Here is a 14,944-nt window from a genome sequence, read left to right on the forward strand (position 1 = left end):
ATGAGTTATTTCACGTCAGAAAGAGTCTATCCAATGTTTTTGATGCCACTGACAATGACGATATCCACAAATACGAGGACGATCGGAATGGCGAGGCAGAATTTTGCGACGGCGCCCACCTGTAACACCCCTTGTCACATTCCAGCGCTGCCAATGGCTACGGCCGCCAAACCGGTGCGGCTGCCGTGCGGCTACATTCAGCAAGTTGGATGCACGCGCAGCGTGTGAATCGTCGCCGCATACTGTCGGACGCCTGTCGGACGCGGCTGTTGGCACGAACAGCCGTACGGCTAATCGCATCTGAATTCACACCACGTGTCTCCCGCTTTACGGCCTGCGCTTCCTGTCTTGTCCCCACCTTTAACCGCCGCTGGTTCATGGCACTGCAGCCAAACCCTCGCTACACCTTGCTAGAACCAAGGAGGTTACGCCCGGCGAGTTTGGCATGGCGACCTTTTCTGGTCAGATAGGGCTCAAAGTGCGTCCTTCTGTTGCTAGTTTTTAGGGGCGAAGCTCCTTATGGCGTGGTTTGGGCGTCCCTCGTATGTAACCACCAGTGGCACATACCCAAAATAGGTATAACACTTGACCTCCAAGGTGGTGCCAGTGAGAGATTTCTTCTGTGCGTTGTTTAACAATAAAAAATAGTGCTCAATGTACATGCCAATGGCTGCTAATGGGGAATGAGAGACATGAGCATTCGGCTTATAGTCAACGCGCACGCTGCGATCCCCATTAGCAGCCATTGACATGTACATTGAGCACTATCGGACAAGAAAGGGATGCTACATTATACTCGCTGGGTGTAACCTCCTTAGCTTTAGAAAGGTTTAGCGAGCGTTGAGCCGCAGTGCCATGAATACAATGAACTTGTATATACCATGAATGAACTCAAGGTGGTTAAAAATGAGAAGTAGATACGAAGCGCAAGCCGTAAGAAAGTAAAAGCCGAATTCTCCTGTCTCTAATTTCTCATTAGCAGCCATTGGCATGTAAATTGACCCCTATCTGACAGGGAAAGGTTGCTACGTTATACTCGCTGGGCGTAACCTCCTTGGTTTTCGAAAGGTTTAGCGAGCGTTTGGTCGCAGTGCCATGAATACAGTGAACTAGAATATACCATGAACTCGAGGTGGTTAAAGGTGGGAAGTGGACCCAAAGCGCAGGCCGTAAGAAAGTGTGCGTGTGCCAACTCTCGTTTAGTCCTTGGAATGTCCGCTGGATGGCGGTGCTTCTATATGGGGAATATATGATAAAAAGATGCGAGATGGTGGGACTTGGAGTGTTGAATAGATGAACGAACGGACACACAAACAGATGCATGGATGGACGCATGAACGGACGCAGGGGCGGATGCACGAAAGAACGCAGGGACGGGCGCACAAACAGACGCATGGACGGTCACACAGATGGACGCATGGACGGACGAATGCTTCGCCCCACTCTCCATCATTCACTCCGTGGATATGCTGCCATCTTTTTAGTGACCATCAAACTCAAAGCAAATTTTATTGAAGATTAAGACACCTACAATCGTCTTTGTAGGTTATTTCATCAGAAACAACCATCTCTTTATGGGCGAAGCTCCTTATGGCATGGCTTGTGCGTGCCTTGTTGTCGCAGTGCGTAACCTGTGGCACATACCCGCATACTAGTGGCACATACCCACCCTCGGCCACATATCCGCATGTCCACTTGTTACGAAAAACGTAGCATGACATCGTTATTACGCTCTCCGTTTTAACAAAGCACAACAGCAGAAATGTGGTACATACTCTCGTTTAATCCTTCAATTGTCCGCTGTATGACGGTGTTTGTATATGATGAATATGTGATAAAAAAGCGAGACGGCGGTACTTGAAGTGTTCACTAGATGGACGGATGGACGCATGGACAGACAACGCACGAACGGGTGCACGTACGGACGGACGGACGCACGCACGGATTGACGAACGTTTCGCCCTACTCATAATGATTCATTCCGTGGATATGCTTCGATTTTCATTTTTGATTAATGTGAGCGGGTTTCCTCCTCAATTCAAAGAACTGCGCGCGTGCCACTCCTTTAGTCCGGCCGTAGAGATGCCTACCCACTACCACTGCCTACTACTACTACTAATACTACTACTACTACAACATTCGCCGCGGACGCACAAACCACGGCTTAAAGAGATTCGCCCCTAACAGAGGAAGCGCTGGCCATGGATACTCGTGATGAGTCGAGCGTGGGCGCCGTCGCCTTGTGTTTGTTATGTTATTGAACGTTGTGGATTGATAATTGATTGATATGTGGGGTTTAACGTCCCAAAACCATCACATGATTATGAGAGACGCCGTAGTGGAGGGCTCCGGAAATTTCGACCACCTGGGGTTCTTTAACGTGCACCCAAATCTGAGAACACGGGCCTGCAACATTTCCGCCTCCATCGGAAATGCAGCCGCCATAGTCGGGATTCGATCCCACGACCTGCGGGTCTGCAGCCGAGTACCTTAGCCACTAGGCCACCACGGCGGGGCATTTGAACGTTGTGGAATATTGTGTAATGAGTTTCAGCGTGTTGATCACAACTGATGTGTTAATTCGGCAGGCGATATCACCGATCTAAAAATAGTTAAATATATGTGTGTTGTTTGGTTCATTTCGACCTCATCTGCTGGGTCATTTCGCTATGAGAGCAGTGCTCTCCATGGCGAGACCCCAACGTGCAACGGCCAAGAAGAAAGAAAAGATAGATTTCGCCTTCGAATCTTTTTAGACCCTGAGAGATTTTTTTCTCTTTTGCTAGCTGTTTTTTCGTGGCTCGGTCAAGTGCACGGAACACTACACTCTAAGAAAAAAATCCAGCTGAATGGAGAAATAAAGTCAACCTTAGTGCTCAAATCGTATCTTTAGTCAACCAAAAGACCAAGTGTGGTGAGGAGCATGTCGTGTGCCAATTTGGAGGACTAACAAGAGGACGAATGGCTCACACACTCCCCCGGGTAGGGGCTGAAAAGATGAAAAGACGCCTTTTCTACAGCCTTTGTTGTGTGAACGGGTCAGCAGCCTTTTTAAGGTCTGGTTCTCAGTCATGTTCACCCTATTTTTCTGAAACTCACCCTTCTACTCTGTCGAGGTGGTGGTAGCGCGAGGCGGAGGACTGAGAGGTGAATAATGTGGCAAATGCGCGTCCAGGGGTTCCGAGAACTGATTACAACGCTCGTCAGCCCACTTACAGTTACAACAACAACAACAAAATAACACGACAAAAGAATAAATTGTCGGGGAAGAATACTGCGCCGACCATTATAATGATTTGAAACGTAGTTAAATAAACTTTACACCATTCAATAGCGGTGACAATCAGGCAAGACTGACGGACAATCGAGCGTGTATCAATCCGCGCAAGACTTCTCCGGAATCGTTCACAGTCACTGTATTCAAGAGTGTGGATCGTGTTTGTCACTCGTGGTGATCTTTTTTGATGTGGTTCCATGGAAGGGGTGTGCCGCTTCACAGGCTATTAACGTAGCAGTGAAAAATATACTTTATCGCATGTGCTGGAATTGTGGACGTGCGTGCATTTGTGTTTCTGTGAAACGGCTGTTCAAGGTACTGAACAACACAAGTTTCCTGCGGAGAACTGGACACCCCAACTTAAATGCAGGGCTCCTTCACGGCTTCTTTTCTGCAAAGCTTCAAGAATGGACGCCGTCACCTTGAAATGTGGTCAGCATTTTCTGGATTAACTGGCTCTAGAAATTACGTGCGCCTGTTAATTTTCAAGGTAAGTTTTTCATTTTCGTCACTTTGGCACATTACAAATTAAATAGTGCGAAAGGTGAAAAAGCACTGCGCGCGGCAAGTTTTAGCATGTTTCATCAGCTTGCGAATGCGTTTTATTGGGGCTTAAACAAATAAGTCGTGGTCTTCTAGCTAGTTTATTTCCATAAAAATTTTTCGTTCTATTTCTCGCAGGTAAGAGGGCACAGCAGCTGTGACGGTGAAGACCACTGCTGTGCATGACGCACTATTTGTGGAAAATAAACGTTTCTAGCTTTGAATTGATCTCTGCAATTTTTTGTTTCAACACACAATGACGAATGTAGTTATTAGTAAGGCGCAGCTGGCGTGAGCTATCATGTCAGTCTGGGGAAGGTGGCCAGGTTATTGAATAGTGGAATAATCACTAGTCCCCCAAAAAAACTGTTCAAATGGATGAATGATTTATCCCGAAGGAGTAACGTTCACTTTCCAAGGTATGATTTCTCGGGATCTACGGTTAGTCCTTACGAGAGTAACATTTGCTCTGTTAGGGACCATTTCCAAAAATCAGCTGTTAGTTCTTACAGGAGTAAATATTAGTCCTCTCAGGAGCAATCCTTAGTCCTCTTGCAGTTTATCCTTCAAGGACTAACTGTTTATCCGCCTGCAGTTAGTCCCCAAAAGGACGAATAGTTATAGCAAAGCAGTTGATACCCAAAAGGACTAACCTAGCTCCCTACCCCTTTTAGTCCTTTTTTTTCTTAAAGTGTATATCTAACATTCCAAAGTGACTTGCTCTAAAAGGTGGGGAAGTTTCACGGTTCTTAATGTAAGCTGTTCGTGGGATCTGCGTCAGAGAACTGACCTCATGCACTGTAACGCCAGATTCGAGTCAGAAAACATAGCCCACGACGTATTTCATAGGTTACCTGCGCATTGTAGTATAAGCGGAAATGATTCCGCAGATAATGTTGCTCGCGCGTTACATCAGACACAAAGTAACGTTCCCATTCCGCTTTGAAGAACAAACGCCGCGTGGCAGATTCGTCAATGGTGCTGCAATCTTACCTTGACTGAGTGGAACGCACCAAACGTACGACGTACCAGACTACATGAACTTAACCCTTCAGTACGACTCCGGCCTCCATCCGGCCTACATCGACGCGAAGCTTCACTGCTCTGTTTGCCTTTGGCTGGGAGCTGCCTTCGCGAAAGCACATATCACGTTAATCGGAATGACTGACAGTGCGACATGCGATATTTGCGGCACCAACGAACATTGAACACCTGCTGTGTCACTGTGCTCGATTTGCTTCAGAGAGGCAAGAACTTGCCAACGCATTGCGGTGACTGGATGATCGGCCACTTTAAGTGTAGGTGCTATTACACTACTATCTACATCTCTCGACAGCCCACAAGACAGAGAAAGCCTTCTTGTGATTTTTGATGACCACGGGTTCGTGTGAACGTCTGTGACTGACTTGAGGTGGAGTTCTACATGCTGCGATGAATTTACGGTATCTCTCTCTCTCCTTTCATCATCCTCGCTCCTTTTGTTTTCTGATCTTTGTAGTCACCTTCCCTATACCGGGTGTTCACAGTTAAACTTTATAGCTTTTTTTAATTAGGCGCTCGAAGGCACGTGAGAACCACTTGTGCAAATCAGTTAAGCGGCCAGAAAAACAGAAGGTTAGATTATAATTATCGCTGCCAGCAACACAACTAATATTTAATAATTAAATTTTAACTGGTTGTGGTAAGTTGGCATGTTTACAATGAAAAAAAAAATGTAGGATGCAGTGTTTGTATGCAGTTTCAGTTGGAAGAGATGCGATGCAGGCTTGTTGGTAGTTCATCTTCAGTAAGTTTCCATCTAGTGCACGTAAACCCAATTAACTCCAAAGTTGGAAGATTTCTTCTAGTCCGCAAGGTCGCGGGATCAAATCCCGACTGCGGCGTCTGCATTTCCGGCGGAGGCAAAAATGTTGTAGGTCCATGTGGTCAGATTTGGGTGCATGTTAAAGAACCCCAGGTGGTCGAAATTTCTGGAGTACTCCACTACGGCGTCTCTCATAACCATATGGTTGTTTTGGGACGTTAAACCACACACATCAATTAATCAAGATTTCTTCTAGCGCGCCTGTGCTTCGAGATATCCGGATCCAAAGTTGAATTGTCTTTAGAATGATTACGCCGACTGAACAGTCACAAATGTTCTAAGAAAGCACAAGTTACACCCATATCACGTTTACTTTCATCGTGACCTCAATGAGGCGGACTTTGAACGGCGAGTTGACTTATGAAATTGGGGCCTGTTGCGAATCCCAGTGCTGTTCACCAGTGGTCGCTTCGAATCTCAGCGCTGATCACCAGTTGTTTCGGACCGGGGTCTACCCGGTCTCATGTGGTAGCGTGGCGTAACTTCGGTTGGAGGAAACAAAAGCTGACAAAATGGGGATACGAAAAACAAACAGGTTATGGCACTATTTACATCTATTTACAGCATAGAGAGGTTAGGAGATTCAGAAACTACGAGCGTGGTGGTTGAACCGTTACATGATTCAGAGCGACGTCCAGCACTCCACAACGTCGTTTAAAGCCCTGTCGAGCTCCTCCTCCTTGATTGGAACATTAATCACCCACACACAAAACACCACCCACAGGCCATCATCACAACACACGGTCCGCCGAATAGTTATCGCATCTCCCAACGCAATGCTCATCCGAGCCTAGGTTCACTGAGGAGAGCGTAGATGGGTTCGTTCCCGGAACGAATCAGCGGTTGGGTGGCTGCTGCTGTTTTTCCATGAAAGGGCAGCCAAGGAGTAGAGATTTCAATTTCTTAAACACGACCTGCGCGGTCGGTCTGCTTTGCCGTCTCGCTAACAAGCCATAGGAGGAAATGCTTGTAGGGACGTTGGATCACGGACCGTCTTCCAATCTTTTTGTCGCTCCCCGCTGCTGGACGCTCGTTCCGAGAAAACGGGGGTTCCGGGCGTGTGAACGCTGCTCGGCTCTGCTTTTCAGGGACAGCAAGGCGCCTACGGACGCGAGTCACAACAGGCCTCATCTAAACTGACCAAGAAAATGACTCTTTGCACAGAATAATTCGAACTGATGAAGCTCGGTTTTGCCGAAATGTAAGTGTTAATCTTCACAACATCCATTATTGGGCACAAGAAAACTCACACTGGCTAAGGCAGCACAAGCATCAAGTTCGTCTGAGTGTGAATGTGTGGCGCGCAATAGTTGGGAACAGGTTCATCGGATCTCACTTTTTTTAGTACAACTTGAACGGGAAGATGTACACAGAAGAAATATTAGGTGCTGCCTTTGATGACCTTGCCTGCAGTCTTTTTCTGAATAACCTGCACCATGTATGGTTTCAGCACGATAGAGCACCACCACAGCACGATAGAGCACCACCACAGCACCACCACAGGAGCGACGTTTTGGCCACTGAGATCTTTTGACCTTTCCCCACTGGACTTTTTTCTTTAGGGCTACGTTAAATATCGAGTTTACGTAACAGAGCCCAGTGATGTTAATGACATGAAAGACAGAATAACATCTGCCTGTGCGAGTAATCCTGCTAAAGTAGTGCACCGAGTCATCGAGTCGACGCGAAGGTGATTCTTTCTTTGCGTTCAAAATGCCTGCCGGGCAGGCATTTCGAACACTTTTTGGGGCATTGACGTCTTGAGATGTGAAGAGTTTCGATGAGATTTGCTCATGACCGAAATAGGCTTATGTAGCAGCAGGAAGTAAGCGTTAGCAAGGAAAAATCTGTTTAAGGTATTGTTATGTCCGGTGTAGTCGTCGGCCCATAGACGTACGCGTTGGTCGCGGTAGTCCAAAAAGCTCAGACAGCCTCGAACGGTTATAAACAAGTTTATTCCTATTCGGATGGAGGCGGCGGCCGAACTGCCGGGGGAAACAAACGGTGGCTCGTTTGCGCCGAGCGGGGGGAAGGGGAGGAGTCAACATCTGGAAGCAGTTTCAGCATCCGGTCCTTCGCGGGTTCGGAGGCTCGCTCGTGACACAGGGTTGCTTGGAAGACAACATCTCCTCCCTCCTTAGATTGTCACTTGGAAGCGATCTGGGGGCCGCCGTGGGCGCGTGGACGCTCTGGGGATTCGCTCGCAGGATTTCAAGCTGGACGGTTGTGCCCTCGCGATATCCGACGCCAGCGAAGCTCCCGCCGACTGGTTCGCCCTCCGCGGTCTCCTGACACCGTGTAGCTCTCGCATTGTGGCACCCCGCCCTTGGACTGCTTCGACCGGATCCCCACTTTCCTATCTCCTTCTTTTTCTGTTGCTTCCCTGTCTTCTTCTTCGTCTATTTTCCTTCTATTCTTTTCATCACTCCTTCCCCCCACCCCTATAAGGCACTGCGCCGTGTCGCCTGAAGGCAGACAGAAATTAGGTGCCTTTTTCCTCTTTCTTCTAACCACTACCACCACCACCACTGCTCTGGACGCACTAGGAAGAGAAGCCTCCGCTCGCTGGGTGTCGTTTCCCTTGTGTTCAGGGCCGGCGAGCGGCGGCGCCGATTCATCTGGTGCGAGATGCCAGGCTAAGTGGAACGAAGCTTCCGTCGAAGTGGCTGCTTGAATGGGAGGTTCCCTTGGCAAATTACCTGAACGGCGTAGCTGATTAAGGTGGCGGCGTGTGGCCTGTCCACCAATATCGACGAGCCATGACCGCAAACCTATGCGTTTGAGTGCCGTCGCTTCAACCCAGCCGGGCTTTCTGTGGAACTGGCGGGCGTATATGCGCTGTCCACTTTCAATTTTCCTGCTATGCGGGAGCTTTTCTTCCTCCAACGGTGCTTTCGCTGAGGGCTCCGGGACAATTGCTGTCAGCTGGGTTCTCATTTCTCGTCCGAACATCAATTTCGCTGGCGTTTGATCAGTAGTGCTTTGAACAGTGTTGTGCTGTCTGAAGAGAAAGCGCGCGATGCGGCGTTGCATTGTCCCAGTCTGGTCTTTATTAAGGGCGGGCTTTAGCTCAGCCACGTAGCGCTCGGCTTGTCCGTTCGTAGCCGGGTGGTAAGGAGCTGATGTAACAGACGAGACGCCGTTGTCGCTGTAAAACTTGAGAGTCTCCGTGGACACAAACGGAGTGCCGTTGTCCGAGACCACCTTGCGCGGTAGGCCAAACGTTGCAAACAACGACCGCAGAGTGTCGATAACTGCTGCCGATGTCGTTGTAGCCATTTGTTTTACCTCCAGCCACTTGGTGTATGCGTCTACAACCACCAGGAACAAACACCCTTCGATAGGTCCAGCAAAATCAATGTGCAGGGTGTGCCAAGGCGTGTCTGGTCTTTCCCATTCAGGAATAGGGGCTCTTGGCGGGCTTCTGTGGTTGCCTTGGCAAAGCTGGCAATCGTAAACTGTTAATTCTATATCATGGTCGATACCAGGCCACCACATATAACTTCTGGCGCACGTTTCATGGCAGCAATGCCTCGACGACTTGCGTGGACAAGCGACATGGCCTGTTCGCGAAGTGTCGCTGGAATTACAACTCTTGATCCCAAGGTGACGCAACCGCGATGAGTGCTCAACTCCGCAGTTTGCTTGCGGTAAGCGTTGAAGTGTTCACCCTTTAGCTTCTGCACGTTGCCTTCTTGTATAGCTGCGTAGACTTCCTTCAAGACAGTGCACTCCTGCGTTGATGCTGCTACCGTGTCAGCTGTTAGCGGAGGGTTTGGCAGCGCCTCGAACATGAGTATATCACCCGGCGGGGGTGGTTCATCTATTGTGGTGTCTAGCAGCAGGCGGCTTAGTGCGTCGGCGTTTTGGTGTTTCTTCCCAGTTCGATGTACGAGTTCGTAATCATACGCCGACATCTTGATGCACCATCGTGTCATTCGCGGCGACAATGTCTGTGGCATTGACTTCTGGGGACCCATAATACCCAATAAGGGCCGGTGATCTGTTATGAAAGTCACTTTCCTGTCGGTAATGTACTGCCGAAAGTGATCTGCTGCGTAAACGATGGCAAGTCCCTCTTCATTGCTGCATCAGTGATGTTGTTAGCCTCGAAGTAAAATTGCAGGTGTCCAAACCACGATGACCATGATGAGCTGTTCAATTCGGGTAGCCGATTTGGGAGCCCGTGCGTAGGCATAGCTTGTAGCTTGTCAATATCGTTGCGTAGCGTTGGTCCAAATTCACTTCCTCGTCGCCACTGTTATGTCCGGTGTTGTCGTCGGCCCATAGACGTACGCGTTGGTCGCGCTAGTCCAAAAAGCTCAGACAGCCTGGAACGGTTAAAAACAAGTTTATTCCTATTCGGATGGAGGCGGCGGCCGAACTGCCGGGGGAAACGAACGGTGGCTCGTTTGCGCCGAGCGGGGAATGGGGAGGAGTCAACATCTGGAAGCAGTTTCAGCATCCGGTCCTTCGCGGGTTCGGAGGCTCGCTCGTGACACAGGGGTGCTTGGAACACAACAGGTATTATTGGTGAACTTGTTGCACTTGTTTTTATAAAAGTTACAGTACTCGGACATCAGCAGTCACGCCATTCGTGAAGCCCAGGCAATGACCATGCACGCTTCTCTAGTCATTATTACGCACGCGCACTGGCATCCAAATTCTACGCTCACACCATTCTCTTCGCATGGTATATGTATGGTGGCTAGAAGCCACCATAGTATCTGCCACTACATTTAGATGCTTTGCAGTTCCGTGTTAAGATACTGGTTGCAAGGGTTTTTCAACTTTTTATTTCGCTGGCCGAGAGGGCAAGAGTAATTGTTATCATGTATGCCTACTCTTCCACTCTCTTCACACACTAAACACCGTACGCAACAGATGCCTCACTTTAGGAGGAACTTTGTGCGGACCCTCTCCCTCTTGCATGTGTACTCACGCGACAGACAATTAAACTTTGGAGCCGGATATCTCGGAGCACAGGCGTGCTAGAAAAAATCTTCAAACTGAAACTGTGTACAAACACCACTGTCCACATTTCTTTTTTTCAATATAAACATCCCAACTACCACAGCCAGTAAAAAAATAATTATTAAATTTAAGGTAATTGGGCTGCTAACAGCGATAATTATCACCTAACTTTCCGCCCCCTGGACACTTAACTTATTTGCACAAGTGGTTTTCACGGGCATTCCAGCGCCTAATTTTGAAAAATAAAACCATAAAGCTTAACTTTGAACGCCGATATATATAATCCCCTAGTGTATACGGTAGCCAACCAGAAGTCTTCCTGGTTAACATCCCTGCCTTCTGCCTTTCTGTTTGCTTCCTTTCCTCCGAGGTGACTTGAAACGATTGTAAACTGCATATTTCGGCAGCCCTTGGTTTTTCGAAGTAGACAAGTCTATGTTGGGCGAAATCCTAGTGGAAATCGACGCATGTTATTATCAACCGCACAGCTGTCAGCGCCTTTAACTCGAACGCTCCGGCGCGTGGCCTCAGCTCGCTTGAAGTGAGGTCAGTGCCACCAAGTGTTGAAAATACTATGTTTGGTGCAGTTAACGATAGATGGAGTGCGCGTCGGTTTCACCAGTAATACTCTGTTTCCAGTCTGCCTTACCGGTGGGTCGAATGCATTCACTTGGCATCCCACGTTCGCCACGTTTCGCTCATGGCTACGTGATCGTGCACGCCCATGGCGTTCGTTGTCGCACACTTATCTACAAAATGAACCATTGATGCGACAGCTTACGCACCTTTTGAGTTTGAATTCACAGCTGTTGCTCTAAAGAAATCATCACAAGTATAAGAAGCACAGCAAACGCACGTTCATGGCGTTTGTAAAATTTGCAAACAAATAAATCTGATATGCGATGGCGTTATACAAGCTCAGAATCATATTTTCTCCGGCGGCTTGAATTGAACCGCTCTCGCCATTTAAAGAGTGCCTTCCTGCTCGGTTCACGCTGAACGGAAGATGTGGTCTTGGAGCGCAAGATTTGCGCGTGTAACAATATTTAGGGTTGCCATTAAATATATGGTCGATTGATCGATATGTGGTGTTTAACTTCCCAAAACCACCACGTAATTATGAGAGACGCCGTAGTGAAGGGCTCCGAAAAGTTGGACCACCTGGGGTTCTTTAACATTCACCCAAATATGAGCACACGGGCCTACATCATTTCCGCTTCCACCAGAAATGCAGCCGCCACAACTGGGATTCGATCCCGCGACCTGCGCTTCAGCAGCCGAGTATCATAGACCACCACGGCGGGACTAAACAAATATATGGTCAAGTATCAAAAAAATAGCTACCCTTGTTGAAACTTTTATTTTCAAAAATAGCCTCTTGGATCGACACGGTGTTGGTTCAACAGCCTCAGGAAGACGTGACGGGGCGACAAGTTATTTTGTGTGCACATTTACGCTGCTTCGGTTCATTGTTAGTATATTCAATTTATGATAAGTGCTTTTTTGTTTATTTAGAGAGTCGGTATCCTATTTTATAAGATGGTAATTCAAGCTTTTATCTGATTACTACGCATGAAAATGGCTTTCTTAGCGTTGTATCCACGCGTTTTCCTTGCTGAGAACACGCACAAACATTGCGATCCAAAACCACATCTCCGGCGCAGCGTGAACCAAACAAAAAGGCACATTGTAAATTGCGAGAACAGTTGAATTCACGCTGTTTCAAAATTAATGAATCCCTTGGAGGCGGAAATGTTGTAGGCCCGTGTACTCAGATTTGGGTGCACGTTAAAGAACCCCAGGTGGTCAAAATTTCCGGAGCCTTCCACTACGGCGTCTCTCATAATCAGAAGTGGTTTTGGGACGTTAAACCCCACAAATCAATCAAAATTAATGAATCCGAACATGAACAATGTCACCGCATTTCAGATTTATTTATTGTGCAACTTCTACAAACGTCATTAACGTGCATTTGCTCTACTTTTCATGCATGTCATTTCTTTTGATAATCAGCTGCGAAAGCACTCGAAAGGTGCATAGGCTGTCGCGCGAAATGGTTCATTGTCGAGATAAGTGTACGACAACAAACGCTATGGGCGATTATGAAGCCCCGAGCGAAACGTGGTGGATGCCACGTGAGTGCATGGGATCGGCCTGTCAGGCAGACTGGAAACAGAAATTTACTAGTGAAACCAACATGCGCTCGATTTATTGTTAACTGCAGCAAGCAAAGCACTTTCAACGCTTGGTGGCGCTGACCTCAGTTCAAGCGAGTCGAGGCCACGCGTCATAGCGTTTAAGTTAAAGGTGCTGACTGCTGTACCTTTAAATAAAAGAAGCTGAGCCAGTGCAAGGTGTCCCCCATACATCAGCTCGAGACTAGATCCTCGAATTTTCAAAAATTCTCAGATTTGGCTCTTCGTTTTATATTCAGTGGGTGGCACGTGTGAAAAAAAAAATGTGGCAATGCCGTCGAGAGCACCTAAACGTGAAGTTGACATTCTGATGCTCATAGATAAAAAAAAAATATTGCTTCGCTGCCAGAGAGTCATCTTTGTAGTACAAAATAGACATGCTGGGCCAGTTACTCGTTTCACATTGTTGATATCAATCGTCGGCTAGTTTTTCGAGAAGAGCCAGTTTTCTTTCTTCTCTTCTGGCAGAGCAAACAGCGTCAAGCCAAGTGTCACGTTTGCGTTCGGAGACTGTGCATCCGCTCGGCATATTTGCCGAGGATGGCTCGAATGAACACGTCCTGTCGCGTTAAGCACGATGCGATCAGACGAGCAATGAGTGAGTGAAGGTGAAGCGGTTACGCACATGGTGATTACTCATAATCATAGTTTTTTACTCCTATGTTCACTTCTGCCGGAATAACGTATGCGGGTCATGGAAGTTTTGTATGACCAAATTTTGTGATCAAGAACCAAAATATAACAGAACGACTTCCCCTATTGTAATGTACGTGGATCGATCACGGCCATTCATGAAGAATTTGTCGAAAAATAATGTCTGTTTTTGTAATATATTCAGACTTTCTAAGATGGACAGAATTAGTTGCATTTGCTTCTGATGTAAAGCGCAAGTTTTTTCATTACCCCATGTCGAATAAGCGAGTATAGAAAACGGGCCACAAGGACCAAAACGTTATGGCGATTTTTATGGTGAACTAGCCTTCATAATCAAGCACTCGCGAACGTCTATAATGAGTGAGTAAGTGTATTGGTAAGTGTAAAACGATAAAACGCTGTAGTTGCTGCCACTTTTTTTTTTCGAACGCCACCTATTAAAGACAGGAAAAACAAAACTTACCCATACAAAAAAAATTTTAGCTACTCGCTGTAATCATTGAAATATCACTGTGCATGGGCGCTTCTTGAATTTCCTTCAGATGTGAAATTATTCTCTTCCTGCGCCTAAAAGACATATGCTGAGACGATATATTTCGTGACGTACATATATTTACATATATTTACATATACTTACATATATTTTCGTGACGATCCTCTTTTCTCGATCGATATGCTACACAGCATAATTTAGAAATTTGCAAATTGGGTGGCAAGTGAGTACATAACGTACACGTGTCGTCATATTTATTTATTTCAAAACGCAATGCAACATTTGCAATCCCTCAAGAGCATTAACTAAAGGTTTAACGTGGATAAGCCAGAAGGTGTTGCCCCATCAGAAAAATGTGGGCAAATGACACTTGCCGCAAGCGTGCCTTATCTGCTCAGGCTGCGGAAGATTGCGCTGCATAGGCGTAACACGGGGCACACTAAAGGAGGCACAGAAGACAACACAACCAGAACAGGTGGTCGGAAACAATAAACTGTAAAAACTTTAGTGAGATGCAACTTGAGGCTGCTCCACGAAATAAAAAAAAAATTAAACGATTGAAAGTGCGCACAGACGTGAAATATTATGTTAAACTTGTACGATTAGCCCAAAGGAGGACTTTGTGGGTCTGCCTACTACCTACCTTCTTTATTTTTTTCGCACCGCGCAATGTTCCCCGTAACTTTTCTCTTTCTACAGGTGGTGATCAACGCGCTCCGCAGCGCAGTGCTTCAGTTAATGGAGGCGACAACGATGGTCGTGCATCCAGGCAACAATAAGATGTGGCTACGAGTAACCACAAGTAACCTCGATAAAAAGGCGGAATGTCACTTCAGAAATGACGCACGATCAAAAGAGCATCAGCTAGGAAAACGGCGTACACAAACACGCACGTGGGGCCACATTCCTTCACGTTCACGAGCACCAGGTTTTTCGCGTGCAGT

Source organism: Rhipicephalus microplus, chromosome 7 (genome assembly GCF_043290135.1).
Source record: "Rhipicephalus microplus isolate Deutch F79 chromosome 7, USDA_Rmic, whole genome shotgun sequence".
Lineage (NCBI taxonomy): Eukaryota > Metazoa > Arthropoda > Arachnida > Ixodida > Ixodidae > Rhipicephalus > Rhipicephalus microplus.